The sequence below is a fragment of the Canis lupus genome, chromosome 5 (genome assembly GCF_011100685.1).
Source record: "Canis lupus familiaris isolate Mischka breed German Shepherd chromosome 5, alternate assembly UU_Cfam_GSD_1.0, whole genome shotgun sequence".
Lineage (NCBI taxonomy): Eukaryota > Metazoa > Chordata > Mammalia > Carnivora > Canidae > Canis > Canis lupus.
The window spans coordinates 55129191-55152202 of record NC_049226.1 but is presented as its reverse complement, the minus strand read 5'-3'; the positions used below and the strand labels follow the sequence as shown (position 1 = coordinate 55152202).

The 23012-nt window shown below is 49.7% G+C and overlaps 1 protein-coding gene across 6 annotated transcripts in view; it reads right to left on the bottom strand.

Annotated features, from left to right (window-relative positions):
• SSBP3 (single stranded DNA binding protein 3) overlaps nt 1-23012 on the bottom strand; it is a 164822-nt gene that overhangs the window by 136229 nt on the left and 5581 nt on the right. The gene's annotated exons all lie outside the window — the stretch shown is intronic.

The following is a 23012-nucleotide window of genomic DNA, read 5'->3' as shown; positions in this document are numbered from 1 at the left end:
GCCTTTGTGCTGGCCTCCCTTCCCCCACACAATCCCCCAGAGCAACAATCAGTTATGCAAATAGGAACCCCTCCCCCAAGCCAGAGCTGCCAACTGCTCCTAGGCCCCTTCCCACTCCCTCTAGATTTCTAGGTCCTTCTCGGGTGTCTCCTTTGCTCCTCTGCCCCTTCCCTCCCTCCCTCTGCGTGTCTGTCTGTCTGTGTCTCTGTCTCTGTCTGTCTCTCTCTCTCTCTCTCTCTCTCTCTCTCTCTCTCACACACACACACACACACACACACACACACAGAAGCACAAGGCCCTTAGGCCTTGCCCATTCGGAAAAGAAAGCTGCCCCTGCCCCCCACCCCATCCCTTAAGGTCTTTGGTCTTTAGAAATTAGTTTTACCCTAATTTTACCACTGCCATACTCATTTCTCATTTGGGGGCCAGAAACAGCTAGTCCAGGGGAACAGTTCACAACTGGAAGATGCAATCCATCGCTTAGAGCTTCACAAAGTAATGTGAATACACCACCCACTTCCATCTTATTTTGCTAATTCTCTCAATGAAACAGAGTATCTGAGGGTAAAAATCAGCTTTGAGGCAGGGCCCTCACCTGGCCTGGTGGTCTATGTTGGGCACCCACCAAGTACATGGAAAGTCCAAGCTAGGTGACAACTTCCAGTGGGGCGGGGTTGTTCTCAGCCACCACCACCCCCCTTCTTTTTTCCGCAAGATACATACTTCTGATTGTTTCAGTTTCAAATTACCATCAGCCATCTAAATTGGGAATCCCAGAGCAGGCACCACAGGTGCATCAGAGGTGGATATTCAAAGCAGGCCTTATTTACAAATGGTGATGCAAATCTGCCCCATAAAGCTGGACACACAACACACAATACACACCCACACACAATACACACCATGGCCACTGTCCATTCCCACCAAGGACCAGGGCTGTGAGTGTCATCCATCCCCCACAATGTCGAGATGGCCAACAATGACCATGACCGTGACGACAGACATCTTCGGGCACACAGGGAGCCTGGTGCCTGTTGTATCTTGAGTTAAGCTTTGCCAGCTTTGAAATAAAGACAGTTGAAAGACAGCATAAATGTTTTTCTGAGTCCTATCTACAGACTGGTCAAGTCTTCTCTTACTTCCTGGGTAAAAAAGTTCCAAACCAAGGGAATTTAAAACATTCCACTCAAGGAATGCCAGAGGGCAGGCCACAGGGACTATTTTTCAAGAGGGCAAAGAGTAAAGGGTACTCTGGCCACAGGCCTTAGGGCCTCCTCTCGCTCTGCTCCCATTACTGTGCTCTCATCAGGTGAAAGTGACACCCCTTTCCCTTGGGAATGGTTCCCCCACTCCAAAACCCAAAACCCAAAACCAAAACCCACCGTGGTCCCGGCTTCCCCTGTAAGGACAGTCTCTGGGTTCCACCTTGTAAGACCTCAAAGCCACTCTGCAAACCAGAACCAGAGCTCTCCAGCCTCCCACAGTGCATTTGCTGAGAGCACACTGTCTACAGGGCACTATCCTGCCTCCTTCAAATACTTAATCTAGAGAAGGGAGCCTTAGGCGCTTTTGTCATCTGTTCTTTACAGAGAAAGAAAATGAGGCTGGAGAAATATCAGGGCCACACAGGGCACTCAGAAAGGACAGTGCCTCCCCCCACTCTCTAGCATCAAAATGGGGGTCTCAAGTCTGCTAGAGCATTCCCAGCAACAAATACCAATGAGATACATTTCACAAATCCAACAGTTTTCACGTTCTAACGGATCCCTGTGACTTTGGATAAAAATCTGAAGGGCAGAATCATATGTAAATTTGAAAAATATCATCTACCAAAACAACTCAGACGGGAGTATTGGTGAAACGTGCTAGAAAAGTGGGTTAGAAGACAAAAAGTGGCTTTGGTGACAGCATTTAAGACACTCATGCCAAAAATGCACGTGGAGACCTAGAGTCAATTTTTTGATGTAAGTTGAGAGCAGAATATAACACTTCTAAACTTACATGCCCTCTCCTATAAAGCGATGATTTTAAAAGTATAAATTAATAACTTTAATACTTTAAGGAGCAAAAAATACTTGTGGCAACAATGAAGCCACACCAACCTGCCACAGTTCTGCTCTGCATCCACACCCACTTCCACCTGCTGCAGGCCTCAGCTCTCAAGTCCTTTTTTTTTTTTTTTTAAAGATTTATTCATTTTGGAAGACACAGAGAGAGAGAGAGAAAGAAAGAGGCAGAGACACAGGCAGAGGGAGAAGCAGGCTCCATGCAGGGAACCCGACTCTGTTCCCGGGTCTCCAGGATCACATCCTGGGGTGAAGGCGGCACTACATGGCTGAGCCACCCAGGCTGCCCAGCCCTCTCAAGTCCTACATAAGGTGCCCCTCCACGCAGCCTCAGGAAGCACACACCTCCCACCAGGTTAGAAAAGCAGGCACTGGGGTAGCCCTGGTGACCCAGCAGTGTAGCACCGCCTTTAGCCCGGGGTATGATCCTGGAGACCTGGGATTGAGTCCCATCAGGCTCCCTGCATGGAGCCTGTGTCTCTGTGCCCCCCCCCCCCCCCCCCCCCCCCCCGCCAGGTCTGTCGTGAATAAATAAATAAAGTTAAAAAAAACAAACAAACAAACAAACAAACCAGGCATTGGAGTTCCCACGTCACCAGGAAAAACTCCACGCTCGTCCTCCAACAAATTAAGGTAATAGCTAGACTTTTCCCCAACATTCAATTTTTCCTCCCCCCAATTTCTGCTTAAGCCCCTAGTCATCGCTAGCTCGTTTAAAGATAACGAACCCTGGGCAGCCCGGGTGGCTCAGTGGTTTAGCACTGCCTTCAGCCCAGAGCGTGATCCTGGGGACCCGGGATTGAGTCCCACATCAGGCTCCCTGCATGGAGCCTGCTTCTCCTTCTGCCTGTGTCTCTGCCTCTCTCTCTGTCTCTCATGAATAAATAAAATCTTAAAAAAAAAAAAAAAAGATAACGAACCCTATCTTGTAACAAAGGTGGGGGTGCTCTGTTGCCCAGAAGCATGGATCTAGCTCTTCTAGAGTTTGCCCAGCCTTGTTTCTAGGTGTCACACACAGAACTGGTGACCAAAAGGGCCCCCAAACCGCTCAAGGCAGGAGATCAAGGAACTCTGATGGGGACCCCAGGGTCTTTCAGCAGGGAAGGGGGTGAAAGCTGTGCCCCTGCCACAGCTACAGCCGCAGATCCCTCTAACTAGGGCAGGAGCACCCCACCCCCCAACAACAATAACACTGTTCCTTCTGGAAGGGCTACCAACAGCTGCACCAAACTTCCAAACTAACCACCACCTTGGGGGTGCTGTGGCCCCCCTGTCTGGTTCCTTCTAGTCCTTGTCAGAAGGTCCAGGCAGGGACCCACCAACTACTTTTGTTTCATTGGGAACAGGCAAGGCGGGGGCCTAGGCGGCCACTGGAGGCTCCACTGAAGTTTCACTGGTGAGTGAGTGGCGGGGGCACAAAGGAAGGAACCGCTGGGGGAGGGGAGGCCGCAGAGCTGGAGGGCTGGGACAAAGGGGACAAGAGACAAAAGGACAGGAAAGGGAGCCTGCTTTCTCCTCTGAGGAAGGAACTCTCCCTCTAGCCTGATATTTCACTCAAACATCCCAGGCTAGCAATGGGAGGCGGCTTCAGGTGACACGGACACCCCTCCGGCCTCAGCTGCACACTGGTGGCTCCCCTGGTCATGGTCGTCCTCTGCCCCCGGCCTGTCCAGGCCCCCTTCCTCAGCCCACTTGTTCAAAGTCAGGGAGGCTGCTTTTGATCAACTGCCTCTCTCCAGCCCCAGCCGCCACCCTGAAGAGAGACAAAGAATTATTTATTTGGAGAAAAGAAAAACCCTCAAAGTGTCAGCCGGTGACAGACATGATACTTTCTATACAGGAATGAGGAGGCAGGAGCGAGGCGCCAGGTTTTCTAGTCTGCGGGGGGCTGTCACCAGCAACACACAAGCCGGCCACCCTCTGTACCCTCAGATGCTCTCAAACCCTACCTGCTTGGCCCTTTGGGTTTTTTTCCCCTTAAGACCACCACCTACCTCACCAGGAGATTGTGATAATTAATCTATATTGAAAAAGAATGTGTCCAGCACCGGGATGGGGTCTGCAATCAAGATGGCAAAATCTGAAACGTGGGCGAGGTCAGACCAGAAAGGCCTGGAATGTCTGGCTCACGTGCAGAGCCTCTGTCCCACGGTCAGGGAAACCTCGGAGCTGTCTTTACCGCAGCTCCTGATCTGTTTCGTTTTGATCTGATTTTGAGTTTAGTAGAGGAGAGACTGAGGCCATCATATTTTACATTAACAAAGCAAAACTGGCATCCACGCAGAGGCCCAAGACAACAAAGGGGCAGTTTAAGGGTGAGGCCAGAAGGCTGACTGTCACCGCCAGCAGGGGCAGCAGGAGAAAGGCAGGAGCCACCAGTGCCCTCTTCCATGGACCACAGCCCTTCTATACATAACACAGTTGGCTCCTTCCCTCCCTGCTGCCACCCATGCCCCTGCCAGGCCAGAGTCCCATTCCTCGGGACACCACTCCTTGGGATATCCAGATAGCTGAGCACCGCCAACACACCAGGCACAGCACAGGTAGAAAAGTCCCCATCCTCCCAGCAAGAGCTTCCATCATCATGCATCAAGCCCTCCACTCCTACTGTTTTGAAACTCAAGACTTTTAATGAGCACCGACTATGTGCCAGTCCCGGGGGGCTCACTCTTTCATAGGGGCCTGGGAAAGGGCACTCCCAGTCCAGTAGTGGAGACAATGGGGGCTTGAGGAGCGGTAAAGAGCCTATACTCAGAGAAAGGAAAAATGGAACTGGGCCAAATGAACCAGAGAGAGGTTGGGAGGGCTGCTCCAGGCTCCTCGGTCCTGGCTGGGCTGGGCGGCCAAGCTGGTAGCAGCCACAGCTCCCGTATCAAGTCAGGGATGGACTGTCCTCCAGAGCAGCAGATGCCGCAGTCCCAGTGGTTGAGTGACCCTTTCTGTGGCCTAGACAGGCTAAGTCACACCTCCCCTATGACTTCTATTCTCACAGATCCTCCTCACCCTCAGGCCCAACGTTTGAGTCCCAATTATACCCTGGATGGGGCCCCAGCAACTGACCCACCAAATAATAAGACCAACGATTGGGCCACGATCAGCTCTGATCAAAACCCACCTCTCAGCTCTCAGTGAGAGCTTCTGTCCTCATGAAAAGAATGCCGAGGTGACACATGCTCCTCGGAATCATTTTCATTAAAAAGTGAGGGGGAAAGTAGCTTGGGTACCCCAAATGTCAAAGAAGCTCTGGACAGGACAGGCACAGGCTTCCTGAGACACAGCAGCCCAGAGTGGCCCTGGCCCTCCCCAGGGTGAGATATTCCGGAACAAACTCACTGACTCACCAGAAAAGGGTGGCACTGTGGCAGGCACCTGTGCCTCAGTGGTGGCCTGGGGCCTGGCTGCAATGTCCAATCCCCAACCGCGGGGGGGGGGGGGGGGGGGGGGGGGGGGGACATTTGTGCTTTTGGTAAAGCCTGGAAAACTTAACTCAGGTCTGAGAGAACAAAGACCCCCTAAAAACATCCTTAAAACCAGCATATTTTTCATTCTTTCATAGTTTATGTTCTTGCAGATTTGTGTTTCCAATAACCAGTTTTTCAAGAAATTTTACTGGAATAACAGCCATGCAAGGACATTTTTGTTCCACCTCTTCTGTCTCCAAGGTACAATCGTCACTTTCTCCAAACTTTTAGCCATACCCTGACAAGGGCCCCGAATGGCCCAGCTGTGCGGAGTCGCACACACACCAACACCGGGACGGGGGAGGTATCATTTACCAGCACTTTACAGAGAAGTAAGTGAACAGGTAAGTCCAAGCAGTCAGGCCAAAATCCAGAGCCCCAGGCTGTGGCGGCCCCAGGGATGGGGCAGGCTAAGGCACACTTGACCTCTTTCAAGGGAGACCTAGAGGGTTCTTTGGTGCCCCCCTCCCCCCCAGGAGGACAAGTCCATCTGAACCTGCACAAGGTATTATCTACTGTTCAAAGATGCGCAGTTAGGATCTTAAAACACATAAACCCCAGAGAAAGGGGAAGAACGTCTATGAGTTCTGTGAGGGTAAATGATCTGCTGCTGCCCTGTCTGCAGCCACACCTCAGAGGCATCAACTATTTGATGAATGAAAGCTAAACTGACTGGGTGAATATCCAAGAAAACCAGGGATCTGCTCTAACCTCTCAGTAGATTTTGGATAAAGTGGTGTTTGAAGGAAGTGATTTCAAGCCTTGGGAAAAGCCTGTATAGCTGCTTTAGAACTAAAGCTGCCCCTCCGCTGGGGTGTCACCGGCCCGTGGTGAAGAACAGGTGAAGAGCCATTAGCAATTAGGAGCCACCGCGGCACAAACTCCCTCCCAGCCCAAAGCCTGAGCACCACCACCACCCCCTCCCGTCCCCAAATCTTGTTTATCCTCCTGGCAAAGCAAACCTTCTTCTTCTCAGATAATGCAAAGGCCAACCGTACTAGATTTGCATGGCCTGATAAAATCACCACCAACGCTGAGTGACAGGGGGTCCAATCATGAAATATTCCTACCAGATAAGCGCAACAGTTACAAGAATAAGAACCTGGCTGCTTCCCGTGATCCCACGTTAACACCACACTAAGGCACCAGCTGAGGGACAGTGTTCAGGGCTCTTAGCCAGGTCCCTGCCCACCCTCTTCCCCATCCTCTATAAAAAAATGCAAAAACCAGGCAGAAGAAGAGTCACAGGACTTTCAGCCTCAGAGATTTCAGCAGTTAGCAAAAGGTTGGGCTGAGTGAACACTAAGCGTTTCTCTGACGACATTTCATGTTGGAAGTTCCATCAATATGTCAAAGACCTAGTTCAGAAAAGCCAGGCGAACAGCAGGGCCAGGGCAGTGAAACCTGGACATATGCTGAGGGCATTAAGGCTGCAGGGAGCCACTGAATGCACCGACGGAGCCCAGCTAGGTGGGCAGCCTCCTGGTACTTCCTGATGACTTTCAGTCCACAAATACAAACTGGAATATCCATCAGGTGTCCAAAGCCCTAAGTTTATGGGCCATGCCTGATGGCTCAGATGATTATGAGAGATTTCTGAGAATTCAAGGATCTCTGAATTGAGACATGAAATATGAATAGAGATCCCCAGGGGGAGAGAGAACAGTGGTAAGCACTTCAAGCAAGGAAGAATAGCCTGTGCAAAGGCCCTGAGGAGGGAGCCTGGCCCTTCCCTTCCTTAACTACAGTCTGGGAATGTTTGGTAACCAAGTCTAAGAAACTTACATTGTCCTAAGTGAACCCTGTATTTTCCACCCTCACCATAAAAATACACAGTCAACATTCCAAAATTCCCTCAATTTTTCCCCCCACCATACAAGGTCAACCACCTTCTGACCCCTCACTGCTGACCACCCTTCCATTTTTGCAGTGGTTTCCCAAAAGCAGAGGCTTCTAATCCCTGAACAGCTCACACGCGCCTACAGTTAAAGACACACCCTAGCTTCCTAGCTGGCCAGTGGTCATCCAGGCTGCCTGTTCATGTCTGCAGAACAGGCCTGGACAGGGACAAGGGAGAACATGTTTTCTAACCAAAAGAAAAGAGCAAACCAATCTGCTCTGGGCAGCATAGGCCAGGAAGGAAGTAGGAAGTCATCCTGAGTGCAGGAAGTCCTCGCTCATCCCTAGATGAGACCAGACCAAAGCCCAGCAACAGGCACTCAGTCCTGGGAAGGGAAAGATGGTTTGGGGGTAGGAGGCAGAGGTGAGAACACTGCTCTGCCTCGTACACGATGTGCTGAGGACACACAAACACTTCTAACCAAAAAGCACTTGGTTCTCTTGGAAGCTCTGTCCTCACCCCCACTCCCCAGCAAAAACAGACTGCAGGAAGAAAATGAATCAAGTTTTACAAGCTTCCCTATTTACCCAGGACTACAAATCTATCAGTGGGGAAGCTTTTAAAATAAACTCTCTCCTAGCAATGTCACTTCCTTTCTTCTAGTTGCCACTACACACACACACACACACACACACACACACACACACACCCCACCTCTTTAACTTTAGCTGTGGATCCTGAGTCTGAAAGAATGATTCCAAATTCAGAACACACACCAATCCACCACTTGTAAGTATGTCCTACATTTTATTCGGCTCCTCTCATTTACTTGTGTGTCTAAACATACCTGGTGCAGCTCCCTAAGCAGGGATACTTTCCCAAGAGCACTGGCTACCTTTTAGCCTCTCGTTCTTTTATTCCGGAAATACTATTGGGCATCTTCTAAGGTGCTTGGCATCCTCACCCCAAAACAGTACTGCAGGTTGAGTGCAACCCATTTTACAGATGAGGACACGGAGGCTCAGTTAAGCAACTGGCACAGGTTATACTATAAGTAAAAGCCCTACTGGGGATTAGAACCTAGGCTGCTTCACCTTGTTCTCTACACTCTGGTTCGCCGGCATCCCATATATTTCTCAAAATCCAAACTGAAAAATTGCTTCCTTTAAAAAGAGACTCATTCTGAAGGCACCCGGGTGGCTCAGCTGGTTAAGTGTCTGCCTTCGGCTCAGGTCATGATCCTGGGGTACTGGGATTGAGCTCAGGTCATGACCCTGGGGTACTAGGATCGAGCTCTGAGTCAGGTTCCCTGCTCAGTGGGGACTCTGCTTCTCACTCTGCTTCTCTCTCTCCCCCTCCCCCACTGCTCATGCTCATTCTCTCTCTCAAATAAATAAAATCTTTAAAAAATACATACATATAGGGACGTCTGAGTGGCTCAGCGGTTGAGCATCTGCCTTTGACTCAGGGCATGATCCTGGGGTCCTGGGATTGAGTCCCACATCGGGCTCCCTGCAGGGAGCCTGCTTCTCCCTCTGCCTATGTCTCTGCCTCTCTCTCTCGTCTCTCATGAATAAATAAAATCTTTAAAAAAAAAATACGTACATACAAAAAATATTTTAGAAATTTAAAAAGACTCATTCTGGATCACCAGCTGCTTTAATAGTAAACTTTGAAAACCAAAGGCCATTTCAATTGGTATTTCCAAAATGGATCATGGAAAACTCAGAAAGCAGTAAATAGAGCCTGTGCTTCAACATTAACGGCACCACTCGGGGTGGTTCCTTGAGGTACAGGGTTTGGGGTAGTCTTTCCAAAACAGGGACAACGCCCAATAGGTCATGAGGAAACAGCAGCCCCTTGGCTGGGGAAATGGGGTTAGACCCTCAACCCACAGTCACTAACCACAGGACCGGGGCAATGAGAGGCAAGGCCTCTGAACCTCCTCAATGGCTTGAGGCGCTCCAGATAACATGACCTATGTGCAGAGCGCCTTACAGCCCCCAGGGCTGACCACATGTGAGCTCCCAGGAGCTGAGGAGGAGGGCAGGGAGACAGGAAGGCTCTTCTAGCAGTTGAGAGGATCCAGGCTATGCTGGAGTCTAGAAATAGCTCAGATCTCACCCCCAGTTCCAAGACTGCTTACAACCTGTATTCCAGTGTTTGCAGGGGAGGCAATGAGATAGCATCCCCCAGAAAAAAATAGAAGGACTTTCTCCATTTTAAAATCAGCCTACTCGGGATCCCTGGGTGGCGCAGCGGTTTGGCGCCTGCCTTTGGCCCAGGGCGCGATCCTGGAGACCCGGGATCGAATCCCACATCGGGCTCCTGGTGCGTGGAGCCTGCTTCTCCCTCTGCCTGTGTCTCTGCCTCTCTCTCTTTCTCTCTGTGTGACTATCATAAATAAATAAAAATTTAAAAAAAAAATTTAAAAAAATAAAATAAAATAAAATCAGCCTACTCCATTCATCCTATACTCTCCGCTGGCTTTCTATACCCCTAAATTCATGAGTGGGCCCTACCTTCTGACCCCATCTTCCTGCCAAGCAGGTAGCCCCTCTCCTATCTGGCCCACATAACTCCATAACTCCGGCATGCCTGCCTGCACACAGCCCCTCTGCCACCCACCTGTCTGCCCCTTCCCGCTACCCTACACCTGGGTACCTCCTTCCTACACCCTCACCTTGCTTCATCCATAAAGCAGAGCAGTAAGAACTTAGGTCACTCTCACATGGCTGCCTAGTCTATGAGAAAATCCTTTACAAAAAGTCAGATGCAGTTATTCACGTGTGCTGAGGTCTCTGAGTCCCACACACATCCCATACACAGCCCTTTACTCATTAGACTCTGTCTCCTGCTGCCATCACTTCTGGGATGTTGGTCAGAAAAGCCCCATGAAGTGAGAAACGAGGGAGGATCCTAAAAAGAACTCTAACTCAATGACTCGACTACTTGAAGCTGAGATCCAACTTCTCATTTAAAGCAAAAACAAAGCTGCCAAACGCCAGGCCATCCATCCTTGAAGAAAGGAAGGATTTCCAGCTAACCCGTCCAATGAAATCCAGTGTGGCCTCTTAACTAAAATCCCCCTACTCTATGGCAGGGTGTTCACGGATTATTTTCCTTCAAAAAACAAAACAAAACAAAACAAAACATAATTTACACATTGAGTGTCTTTACTTTCCAAACCATTCAGAATTAGGGAAAGGGGGGAAAAAACACGTCTGTTTCTATTTGAAACTGTCAAAATTAGCATTCAGTAATTAAAAATCACACCCTTTCTCTTAATAACCTAACCAGCATGATACAATCAGGTTGTGCCAACTCTTTAATCTAATTGACTAATTACAGATTTTAATTTAGTCAGTTACTGAACAACTGTTGACAATTTGTTTTCATTAGGGACAGAACAGAATAAATATTTAGGCTTCCAGTCACAAAGACTCCTGCAATCAGTTCTCCACCGTGACCCCAACTTCAGAGCAGGCTCTGGCTCTGGCAACATCTTGAGACACAGGTACACACACAGCTCTGGAGCCACTTCTCAGCTACAGCCCCGCACACACCTTCCGCCAAGTCCCTCCTAAGGCGAAAGCCTGAAATGCGAGCGGCGGCCTACATTCCCAAAGTACAGGCAATTCCCAAATTCACACACGTCACTCAAGAAGTGGCAAACACTTAAACGTTGTGAAGAAAAATAAATTCAACGCTACATGTCACTGGCTTTTAAGCAACAAAGTAAGTTAACAGTCAAAATAGGTTTATCTGCATTCATCTCACTGGGAAGCAAACTGTCACTGACATCTTTTTTTTTCTTTTTTAAAGAAATGTTTATAGGTTTCTTCTGAAACAATCCAATTCTTTCAAAGTGCATTTTTACCCCAAGGTCTCCACCAACTCCTAAAGTCATCTTAAAGTTTCTTAGAGTAACAGGATGGTTTGAAGGCTAGGACAGAGGCTCTGGGTTCAAAACCGGACTTTCCTATTTAATGACCTCATCACCAGTTAAGCTTCGAAAGAAAGGGATAAAAATATTTACCAGGACTAAACATCATACCCAAGCACAGCACCCGGCCCAAGGTAAATGTGCATCAGATTCCAGTCACCACTGTTTCAGAATTCACTGCCCCCAGGCTACAAATCAGGAAACTGAAGCCCAAAGAGAAGACAATGCTCGGTCGAAGGTTACACAGCCAGTAAGTGGGGAAGTTTGTTTGTGAAAGAGGACTTCTGCCCCAGGGATCCATCTCTTCCACTGTAAGCCAGCTGAGAGCAGTAGGGAACTTATACTTATTTGCAGGGGAGGGGGCTGGAGGTCTCAGGAGCATCTTCTGGAGATGGGAACCTTCCACACAGAGTCTTACCAGCCTTGGGCCACCCATCCTCCAAAGTGGGTTTTCCCTATAGGAAAGCTTTGAGCAGCCTGAACTTGGAGGGATGACCCAGAAAGAACTCTGCCTTGTGCCCCTCCTGACTCCAGGGGGAAACACAAGGGTCTTCACTCTACAAAGCCTAATCCTGGCCATTCCAAAACAAGCCTACAAAGAGCCTCCCTCATTGTTAGGTGGACAAAGCACAGATGGAATGCCACAGGTTCCCAGCCAAAGAACTCTAACCAGGTCCCTTGAAAACCCTCCTGGAGCCTGAAGCCTGGTTGGTATTTTTTTAGGCTCAACAAAAATCAAGCCTACCTCGGGATGCCTGGGTGGCTCAGTGGTTGAGCATCTGCCTTTGGCTCAGGGTGTGACCCCAGGGTCGGGGGATTGAGTCCCACATCGGGCTCCCTGCATGGAGCCTGCTTCTCCCTCTGCCTATGTCTCTGCCTCTCTCTGTGTCTCTCATGGGTAAATAAATAAATAAAAATCTTAAAAAAAAAAAAAAAATCAAGTCTACCTCAACTGAAATGGAACCAAAATTCCCAATGTGTTCTGTTGACCAGAATTCGACCAACCTGGCCTGCTCACACTAGATCCCCTGAGCTGAAAGCAGCTCTAATCAGCAACTCCATAGTTCTTCTTCCATTTCTTCATTAAAAGTGACTCGATGCATGCAATCTATTTGCCAGTGAAATATCTTCAGGCATGGAGTCTACAGGAGGTGACAGAGGATTAATAAAAAGTGACCTTGTAAGTGAAGAGATGGGGAAACTCTCCCATTAGGGCATGCAGGCCTAAAGCAACAAGTCTTCCTCCTGGCCGAGGTCACTGAAAACCAGCCCAGTAAGGAACCATCAGACCCACAGGCAGGGCTTCAGTTTTTGCCCATCTCCCTCGGGACACATTCCCACCTACTCCTCCCAGTACCAGTATCAAAACTACCCTGGCCTGGGCAGTGGGGCATCAGTTAATTAGGCAGCAAAGATGCCAAATCTGGTACTAATTCCTGGGGAGGCAGCATGGTGTGATAGTGAAAAGCACTTTTTCTAAAGATTTTACGTATTTGAGAGAGAGAAAAAAAAAGAGAGAAAACACGCATGTATGCACAAATTGGAAGGGGAGTGGCAGAGAGAGAAGCAGCTCCCCACAGAGCAAGAAGACCCAGGTGGAACTTGATCCCAGGACATGGGGGAACATGACTGAGCCGAAGCAGACACTTAAGCGACTGAACCACCCAGGTACCCTGCACTTTTTTTTTTTTTTTTTTAAGTCCACCTCCAACATGACTAGATCTCTCTATTACCTCCGTTTCCTTTTCTGCAAAATAGGAAATGGAAACAGAACTTAACACTGGACTGTTTGGAGGAGAACAAGAGATAAAGCCTAAAGGACTCAGAACAGCGCGTGGCATACAGTTAGCACTTAAACTTGCTCACTGTTCTCAACTGTTCTTTCCTTCATGAAAGGGGAAGAAGATCACGTCCCCTACATTGCCCCAAGGGGGCAAGAATTAAATAAGAACACTTTCTCGGCACATAGCAAGTGCTCAGTAAACTCGAGTTTCCTTCGTTAAACCAGGGATCTGTTATTACTAAGCCACAACCCTGTAAGTTGAGTTACTTATCTCTCAGCAAAAAACTACCACCCCAACTCCTAATGGCTCAACCTTCCATGGAAGATCGTTGGCCCTCTCAAGTAGCGGCGGCCAGAGTCCCTCGCAGTGATTTTTGCCTCATCTCTTCTCTTCAGGTTCCCTTTGACAAAGATGCTGCTAGCAAAATAATGCCAAAGAAAGTATGTGGCGACAGTCAACTAGATTTAAGTTCATTTTCTATAGCTTGGGGTCAGAATCGACTGATGCACTCTAGTGATCAAGTTTTCTGCAATTCCCTATTCCACGCATTAGCTCGCTGACAGAAATTCACTGCGGTATTTAAAGTGGCAGCCATCACAACTAACTCAAATTGTATTGGCTTCCCCGATGCTGAAATGCTCTGCTGAAACCATCAATTGGCCAATTCAGAGATAACGTGGTGGCTGAAATTCCCTGTCATGCTGTAAAATCCCTTCTGCAGCAGCTCACCAGCCCGGAGATCCGCAGCGACACCTGCCACCAGAGCCGTGGGCCGGGGCGGCCCGTGTAACACAAGCGGGCTCCCGGGGCGGGAGCTGGTGGGCAGCGGGCGGCCGGCGCTGCCAAGAGGAAGGGCCTCCAGAGAGAGGATAACACTTGCTACTGGAAGCCTTCTAAAAGACAGCGAGAAAGAAGAGCAGCACGCACACGCCCCACACCAGGCCTGCCCACTGGGCCGTCTGCCCCTCAGCAGATGGCCGAAGCCCCACGAAGCCCACAGCATCACCCAAAGAGAGCTGCAAAGTTCCTAGCAGGTGGCCCAGAGGCGCCTGCCTCCCCAGTAAAGGCTTTCCCAACTCAACGGCTGCCACGGGCATCAGGTGTCCATCTGGCCACAGACCTGCTGAGCTACCATCCCACTCAGGCCTCAGTTTCCCCATCTGCAAACTGAGAGGCTGCTTCTTAATACATGTTCTACGATCTGATGGCCTGTTCGCATCTCAGAAAGCCTTCCCAATGGGGGAACCCCAATTTATAAACCATTTCCACACGCTCTCATCCAGCTTCTAAAATGTTTGAGAGGCAAGAAAAAAAAAAGTCCAGGCCTTACTTCATGGCGTTTCCTATCACGGAGGAACCAACTAAGGCTCCAAGAGGCCAAATAACTTACCCCAGGCCATCTGAAAGAATGAGAACTCGGAACTCTGGTCACCCGGGTCCAAATCCCGCGGGCCAGCCGTGACACTGCCTGAGCTCCCACCACCAAGTGCACAGAGGCGGCCCACAGCAACCACCCGGGACTACCCGCCCACCATCCGCGGCTCTCCCGGTCGGGTCCTGCGTGCAAAGCCCCACCTGCCTACCCCAAGAGCTCACCAAGCTGCAGCTAGCATCCCCGCAGGGGCGGGGTGTGCCACCCCACAGCCTGCTCTCTCCAGCAGCCTTTTGTGACCAGAGAGGACGATCAGAGGAAAACCTCTGACGGGGGCCCCAGGGAGCAGCTGTGCTTCTTAAGGTCAGAGGACTATGAAACAGAAGTGAAATGTCAGGCGCTTCACCCAAACACACAAAGAGCAGGAGACACAAAGCCTGCCTTGGGAGCTGTGCAAACAGCGGTCACCGGGAGGGGACGGAGAATCTGAGAGGCTGGGCCAGCCTGGGTCAGCTGTGATGCCCTGAGACCTATTCTCAACATTCCTGCCATAGCCAGAGACTGAGCCCTGAAGATGTTCAGACAACACCCCCCACAGGGGCCACCTGGACCCGCAGACACACAGGAGGGCCGGGCAGGAGAAGCTGCCCAGTGGCCAGCCAGCAGGGACGAGCTGCCGACCTCAAGCGGGAGCCACTGCTTATGCAGCATTTGGCAAGCACCCACTGAGCACCTTCTACGTGTTCTCTGCATGAAGAATATGGCAACAAACACCAAAGGTGGCCACCAAGGAAACCACCAAGCACCACCCTGGAAGCAAGAAGCATAGTGGAGAAACAATTCTCTCAAGAACCCTCGGAGGTGGGAATCCTTCCCTCCTTACAGGAGGGTCATGACCCCATTTGGCCAAAGTCACTCCACTGGGGGATCCCAAGATTCCACTTCAGCCTCCTCTGGGCTTGTGGCTTTCAAAGTTTTGTCTGAGACCCACAAGAAGGCAAATTTTACTTCGCAAACCCAGGACACACGTTTACACACAGAGATCACGGAACACAGAAAGATACTTATGCTTACTCCATGTGATACAGTTGTTTCATTTTTTGTAATTGCCAGTCGTGACCCACTAAGCTGATTTCCCAAGGCACTAATGGGTCACAACACACAGTTTGCAAAACAATGCGTTACCATGTACCACTTGTCCATCTCCATTAAAACGTGTATTTAACATACTTGATCCCTGGGCAAGGATCAGACCTTTGTCGCTTTTCAATGCCCGAGTCTAACTCACCAATGTGGGGATTTATTGAAGACTCTGCAACAGGCCCCGGGAGTGGGGGGTGGCACACGGGGTAGTAGAGATAAGAGCGCCTGCTCTTCAAGAGCTTTTAATCTACGAGTTGGGAAGGGAAGAGATACAGCCTTGACCCAAATCATTCTTCTTCTGGGCTGCAAGTAGCAAGTGAATACAGACACAGAGTTCCCGGAGGTGGAAAGAAAAGAAGAAAAGAAGGGTATTCCCATGGGGGTGGTCCTGGCAGGGCCAGTGGTGACAAACACATTCCAGGGTGGAAGCAAAAACTCCACCTCAGGTGGTGTGGTATCAAGCAGGGACCAGAGAAAGGGTCAGAAGGGGCAGCAGGGAAGTTCCAGATTCCTGTATCAAGAGAAGTGGCCAAAAGAAGAGGAAATGAACACTGAATGAACAACCCAGTCCAGGTACCACCCAGGAGAGCCCTGGATGAGATGAGACACGGAGGCTCGTCTGGAGGCTGTGTGTGTGTGACCCTCGCCCTCCAATTGCTCAAGGGTACTTGAAGAAGGCAGATTCAAATCCAGGGATCCGGAGCACCAATCAACAGGTGAGGCAGCCAGTGACAGTTCCTGCCCAAGGCATACACCCTGTCACACTTAGACCATTCTCCAGCTGCCTCCCTTTTAGTTGTGAGAAGGCCAGGATCCATACAGGCCCCGTGGTGAGGTCACAAAAAGGATAGCACACGTGTACATGGTGTGTACTGGCTGCACCAAGCCCTATTACAGGTCATGGGGTGCGTACAGGTGCATAAGTTCATTTAACCCTCATGACAACCTTATACGGAGGATATACTTCATCAACCCCATTTTCCACCTGAGGGAAACGGAGAAACAGAGGCTCATTAACGTGCCTGAATTTGCACAGGTTGAAGTGAAGCAAGGCAGCACAAGGCAAAGGAAAAAGTCCCAGATCTGGATTAGGTTTGCAGGTTTGAGTCCTACTGGTGACCTCAGGTGGGGCACCTTTCCTCTCCGGAACTCAGTTTACCTATTTGTAAGATGACGAGGTGACCTCCAGTTCCATCAGCTCCAATCTTGTTATGTACATTTATGTTAAATACATTTCTCGGCTGCCAGAGAGGGTGGGACTGTTTACCTCCTCCCACCATCTGTCCTGACTGCATCTCGGTCTCTCGGAAGACCCAGACCATCTCCCACGAAGCTTTCTACGCACTTATCACATCCTGGGCTGCATCTGCCTCTTTGACGAGACAATGAGCAGAACAGGCGCTCAGTCAGTGAACCAGATCAACCCCGCAAAACTCATCGGTGTCTCCTGCTCCTGGTCTGGGAGCCAACTGACCAATGTCTCCCTGAGGCTCGGCCAGGAAACCCAAAGAGAAAGCAGTCAATGCACGGGCACCAGCTTCCCACAGACCTGCGACAGTGACACATCCCTTCCCAAGCTCACTTCCTAAGGCTCCTTTTTCAGGACGCCAAGCCTAAAGAGTCAAGTGAAATGTGAGGCAGGCTACACACCAAAAAGGATGACAACAAGACGCCAACAGAGCAGCCTCCAACCCTGTCCATCCCTGTACATCACAGCACATCAGAGCACAACTAACCTCCCTCCTTGCCTTTCTCTAGACCACTCCAGGGCAGGATAAGCAAGGACGACACTTGTGCTTTTTTCACAGTGGAGAGAAAGATCTTGAAAAGTGCAGGCTCCCCCAGTAACAAAAGGTGTGGAGCCAAAACTTGAATCCAGATTTCTGCTGGTGTCAAGTTGCAAGCCCCCCTGGGTCTTACCACTTCACTGTGCAGGACTGGGACAGGACTCCTCTGCCCCACACAGATAAGGGGTACAGACGTCTCAGGGGAGCATTTATCAGGGCCAGCTTGTGGCAGGACTACCCGCTCTGCCCCTTGCAGGGCTGTGGGGATGAGACAAGACAGCTGGTATGGAGGGAAAGACCCCATGACACATCAGGGGAGCCCAGGCACTGCAGGGCATTGTTGGGAAATTCAAGTGTTCCAAAAGTTCCTACAGGTGGGCTTGCTCTCCCAGAAAAATACGCTGCTGTCCCCATCATTTTAAACGTTTGGGGGGACAACTTTAGAGCTGCAAAGAGAAAGTAAACAAACTCACCAAGCACAAGCCACAGACAGACAACCAATTGACGTATAGGATACTTCACTCTCAACAACCATGCAAAGGGATCATCACTCCACCCTCCACAGAGGCAGGAACAGAGGATCCGCAAATCCACCCCACCAGGAGAGGACGGTGAGGCCTGGAACTTAGGTGTGCGTCCCCACCACCACTCAGAGCCCAAACCCTTCCAAATGCAGAGGATTGCAGACCCGAGAAAAGCATAACACAGGGAGAGAAACATCTCTAAAACTCATCTCGCCAAGGCTCCAGAAAAACCCCATTACCCTGGCGAATCAAAAACAAACAATCGTTATTGTCTATTTGCTGTAAGCTCCTAGCAACATGTATTAAAGAAGTTTATGTGAATCATCTAATGCACTTGTGCCATGGTCAAAATTATTACCAAGCTAAAAAAGATTAATTTTTCTAAATACTCTAAACCCTAGACGCTATTATAAAGGCTACAGCTAGTGTAACATTTCTGTTATCTTGGCTGACAGGCCCTCAAGCGCACATACCTCCCCTCCACTTCTCCCTCTTAAAACACACACACACACACACACACACACACACACGCATGCGCGGGCACAGGCATATACACACACAGGCAGGAAAGTCAGGGGAAGGGGGCAAGGCAGCTCTGGCCTGAGGTCTCCACTAGAGAACTCGCTTCCCTTGGAAAATTAAGACAGCCTAAGGGACACTCTGGGGAGAGCTGGGTGTCTCTGGCTCCTTCAGAGCACTGGCTGGCACAGAGCTAACTCTCGGTCCAAGTTTGCAAATGCGTAGCTAACAAAGATGGCATTATGCAAAGACGTGCACACGGCTGGTCTTGGAGTTCAAATGAAGTGACCACTGCCAAAAACTTTGTTTGGGTCCCCCCACTCTAGCACCACCACCACCCCCTGCCCCTGCCACAGCCCCACCTCCCACCTTGAAATAAAGGGCAAGGATTTGCAATTTGGGGTCTTGCCGCCACTTGAAACCCATTAAGGTGGCCGCACAGCCTGAGTTCTGGCAAAACGCAATTCCAGTTACTCATTTAGTGTTTAATTAGCCACCGATAGAAGAGTCTGGCAGCCTCTGGGGTCAGAGGAATTGCAGCAAACAGGGTAGAAGCCCGAAGAAAGGATGCGACACAAAGTCTAAGCTCCAAGGCGGGTGGGGAAAGAAATAACTGTGTGTGTGTATTTTGTCTTTTTAATCTGCCACACAAGGGTGCCAAGGGTCAGAGCCAAAGGCAACTGCTGTGAACTTGCCAGGACCTCTGGGCAGATGGCTAGGCTGGCTTATCTCTGGGGAGAGCACTCCCCAGCTCCTCAGAGCCAGGTCGTGGCCCTTTCCCTCTCATTCCGCCTTCCCCTGCTCCCAAAAGGTTCTGGCGGGCGTGGACACTCCCAGCCTGGCAGGAACCCCAGCTCAGCACATCCAAGGAGAGCCCTCTCAAATATCACTTTGCTATTTCAAACCCACCAAGGACGCTGGACCCCTGCCACAGAGCCACAAATACCTCAGCTCCCTTCCACGCCTAGGCCTCTGGGGCACTTTCCTAATCCCCTCTCACCGCCTGGAGACACAGGCTCCTGGAGACACAGGCTCACAGCGGGGTCAGGGGTCAGCAGAGTCCTGCTGCAGGGGCACAGGGGCAAGGGAGCCAGCCCCACAAGAGCAGAACAGAAAGGGACCTCAGGTCCTCAGAGCATAGAAACTGGGGCTCTCTGGGACCTCATGTCTAGTATATGCTCTCAGTTCTTTCCTGAGAATCACAGGAGGGCTGGGCTTAGGAGCAGCAGCCTGCACATCTTCCGAAATTAGGTACAAAGTCTCCTTTGTGGGGACACATGTATTTTCTGGAAGGGAAGGCCAGAGCTTTTATCACATTCTCCCTGCCACATGGGCCACTGCACCATAACAAACTCCCTTCCCAAGTTCCTGTCCCACTTCCACCAGTGACTCTGTAGATCACCTCTCAGGAACTTCAGACTAATTCTGCTGAATGCATTTCTTCAGTGACTCTGTAGAGGAGACACTTGGGGTCAACTGCAAACCCCTTCCCTCCTCCATTCAGCAGAAATTCTGTTCTCAAATGAGGGCTGTCAAAAGCTGAGCAGCAGAACCTGAAACACCAAGAGCTAGCCCAAGCTCTGCCACCCCATCCCCATGCCCCCCCGCCCCGACTCAGCTACATGCCCTTAGACAAACTATCTAAACTCCAGGCCTCGGTTTCCTCATCTGTGAAATGGGGATGAAACTTAGTAACACCTGACCAGTAAGGCCACCGTGACGCCAAACCACAAGCACGTGCTGAAAGGGGCTATGAGAAATGTAGTGACGTGAGCAGCGCAAGGAGCCCAGCTGCCCTCTAGCACCTTCAGCTCAGAGGCCTGCCTTAGGCTCTTCCCTACTCCACTCATTTCTTGCCATCAAGAAGAAAACACACAATTAGCTACCACAAGGAGAGACAGGGCTGCTGGGGAGCCAAGAAGGCACCAGAGACACTTCTTTCTACCAGCCACACTGACCCTAGAGGACAACCGAGCAGAGAAGGTGGCTAGGACACCACTGGATGTAAGAGACACAAGTGGCACTGGGCATGTCCACTCCACAAAAGGCCAGGACCCAGACAACAGGGTCCAAAGAACCCCAAGGGCTTTTACCAAATACCCTTGAGAACCACAGCTCTGGTCTGACTGAAGAGCTGGGAAATGACAGCAGGGTCCCTATGAGCCTCCTCCCAGGGTCAGAGCTCTTCGACTTAAGGTAAACGGATTTTTCAAAAAAAGTCTGCTCCTACACCAAATGCCCTAACACTCCACGTTGCATCTAGTCAACATCAGGGCACTCATGCTTACAAATAACGTGCCAGGTGTGTGTTGAGGGGGTGAGGGGCAGTAGACTCTGACTCAAATAAAAACTCACCAATTCAAAGAAAATTTAAGTCCCCTCACCACTGAGTCACCTGGTTCATTTCAGGCCCCACAGCCTGGCCTTGACCCATGATCACTTGATCCCTGACACTGCTATCAAGAAGAGGTGGCAATTTGCCAGGAACATAAATTTTTTTCTCCAGAACAGAGACCAGGATCTTCCCAGTTGAGGTCCTTTCCAAAGACCCTTTCAGTCCCACAGCACCTGGGCACGCCCCCTCCACCCCTGCCCTGAAAGCATTTAATACTCACTACACCCCCCCCAAGGCCTGGGTGGTACCTGGGCTGCACAGACTCCCCCACAAACCAGGAGAATCTCTGAATCACCTCAACAGCAAATGGAAGGACAGTTACTGCACACTTGTATTAACAAGAGGTAAGGTAAGGTAAGGTAACTAGTTTACCAGCATCAGAATCGCCTGGCTCAAGATCACTCGGCAAAGGTGAAATCACCAAAGGAGTATCTTCCAATGTTCCAATGGCTGCTCCAAGCCAGGCTACTCAGTGACCCACAAATTACCTATTTTTTCCTCACCCATAGCTCCTTAACCCCTTCATTCAATTAGCACACATGCCTACTGTGTGCAAGGTATTGTGGGAGCTACAGAGATGAATAGCTCTGTAGATCGATGAATGGGCTCTGGCATGGAAAAAATTAATAAGCTGTGGTTGGAAAGACAACCCTAAAAGAGAAATTAGTCGGAATAGGTACAAACAAATGACACTTGCTACGGACCTGCAGGGCTGAGCCTCGACAGTGTTAGGAGCACCAATTCTGGAATTAGCTATGGCCTGAGTCTGGATCCTCATTCTACCACTTAGCTGCAAATTAACCTCTCTGCCTCAGCTTCCTCATCTGAAAAATGGAATTAGCAACTCCTTCTCTCACCCGACCACTGGCAGCTTGAAATGAAAGACTAAAACCAAAGCACCCAGCACAGGGGCCTGGCACACGGAAAGCCGTCAGCAAAGGCTCTGTATAGATGGTTTCCATGGACAATGAGATGGAGTGATCAGAGTGTGCAGAAAACTATCACCAAAGTCCACCAAGGAGTTAAAAGATGAATAGGATTTGAATGGATAAGAGAGGCATGCATTCCAGATAAGAGGAAGGGAGCCCGGAAAGAGACAACAGCAATTCTAGCAAGAAGGAATGAGGGCTAACTAGATGGTAGCCATGGGAATGGAAAGAACACAGGAAGATTTGAGAAGCACAAAAAGAAGAGAGGGTTCCTTTTCTCAATTTTCTCTTAATTTACCAGGGGCTCCTCTGTCACCTCTGCAATCCAATGCCACCCCATAAAATACAGATGTTCCCTCTCTGTTCCCATTCATCACTCCATCCCTGCTCCCACACCACCTCAATCTCAGGCCAGTGACACCAAGAGAATTCCAATCTAAAAAGAAAGGGTTTTGAGATGCCTGGGTGGCTCAGCGATTGAGCGTCTGCCTTTCGGCTCAGAATATGATCCCAGGATCCGGGATCAAGTCCCACAATGGGCTCCCTGTGAGGAGCCTGCTTCTCCCTCTGCCTAGGTCTCTGCCTCTCTCTCTGTGTCTCACATGAATAAATAAATATTTTTTTAATGAAATAAAATAAAATAATAAATAATAAAAAGTAAGAAGAAAGGGTTTTGACCCCCGCAAATCTGTGAATCTTGGGCCTCAATCAGTAGGACTTCAACGCTTAGTAGCATCTTCTACACATTTACACCAATTTCAGTACTCTCCCCATAATTATGCCACCATTCCTTAACAAATAATATTGAAAGCAAACCCATCAAGCTTTCCCTGCCACCCATACTGTTTCAAGATGGCAGAACAAACCACAAACTGCCAGAAAAATCTTACATCATTTACTAGAGAACCAAAATTAAAAATTATTAAACTTCTCTGACAGCTTGCAAAAGATAACATAGACATCCTCTACCATGAGATTTCCTTCAAACAGGCACATCCACTAACCCCCACTCTAAAATGAAACTACTTGCACAGCAAAGACTGACCATATAGGAATTCGCTCTCCGTACGTTTAAAAGAAAAAAAAAAAAAAAAAAAAAAGCAAGATTTTTTTTTTTTTACTAGGTAGAAAGGTCAAATTCACCAACTATTTTTATATGCCTAATGTACCCTCCTAGCCTCCTCCCCCAACCTCTAGCTCAGGAAACCCTATGATCATCACCACGGATTTTCCCAGAAGAACCACA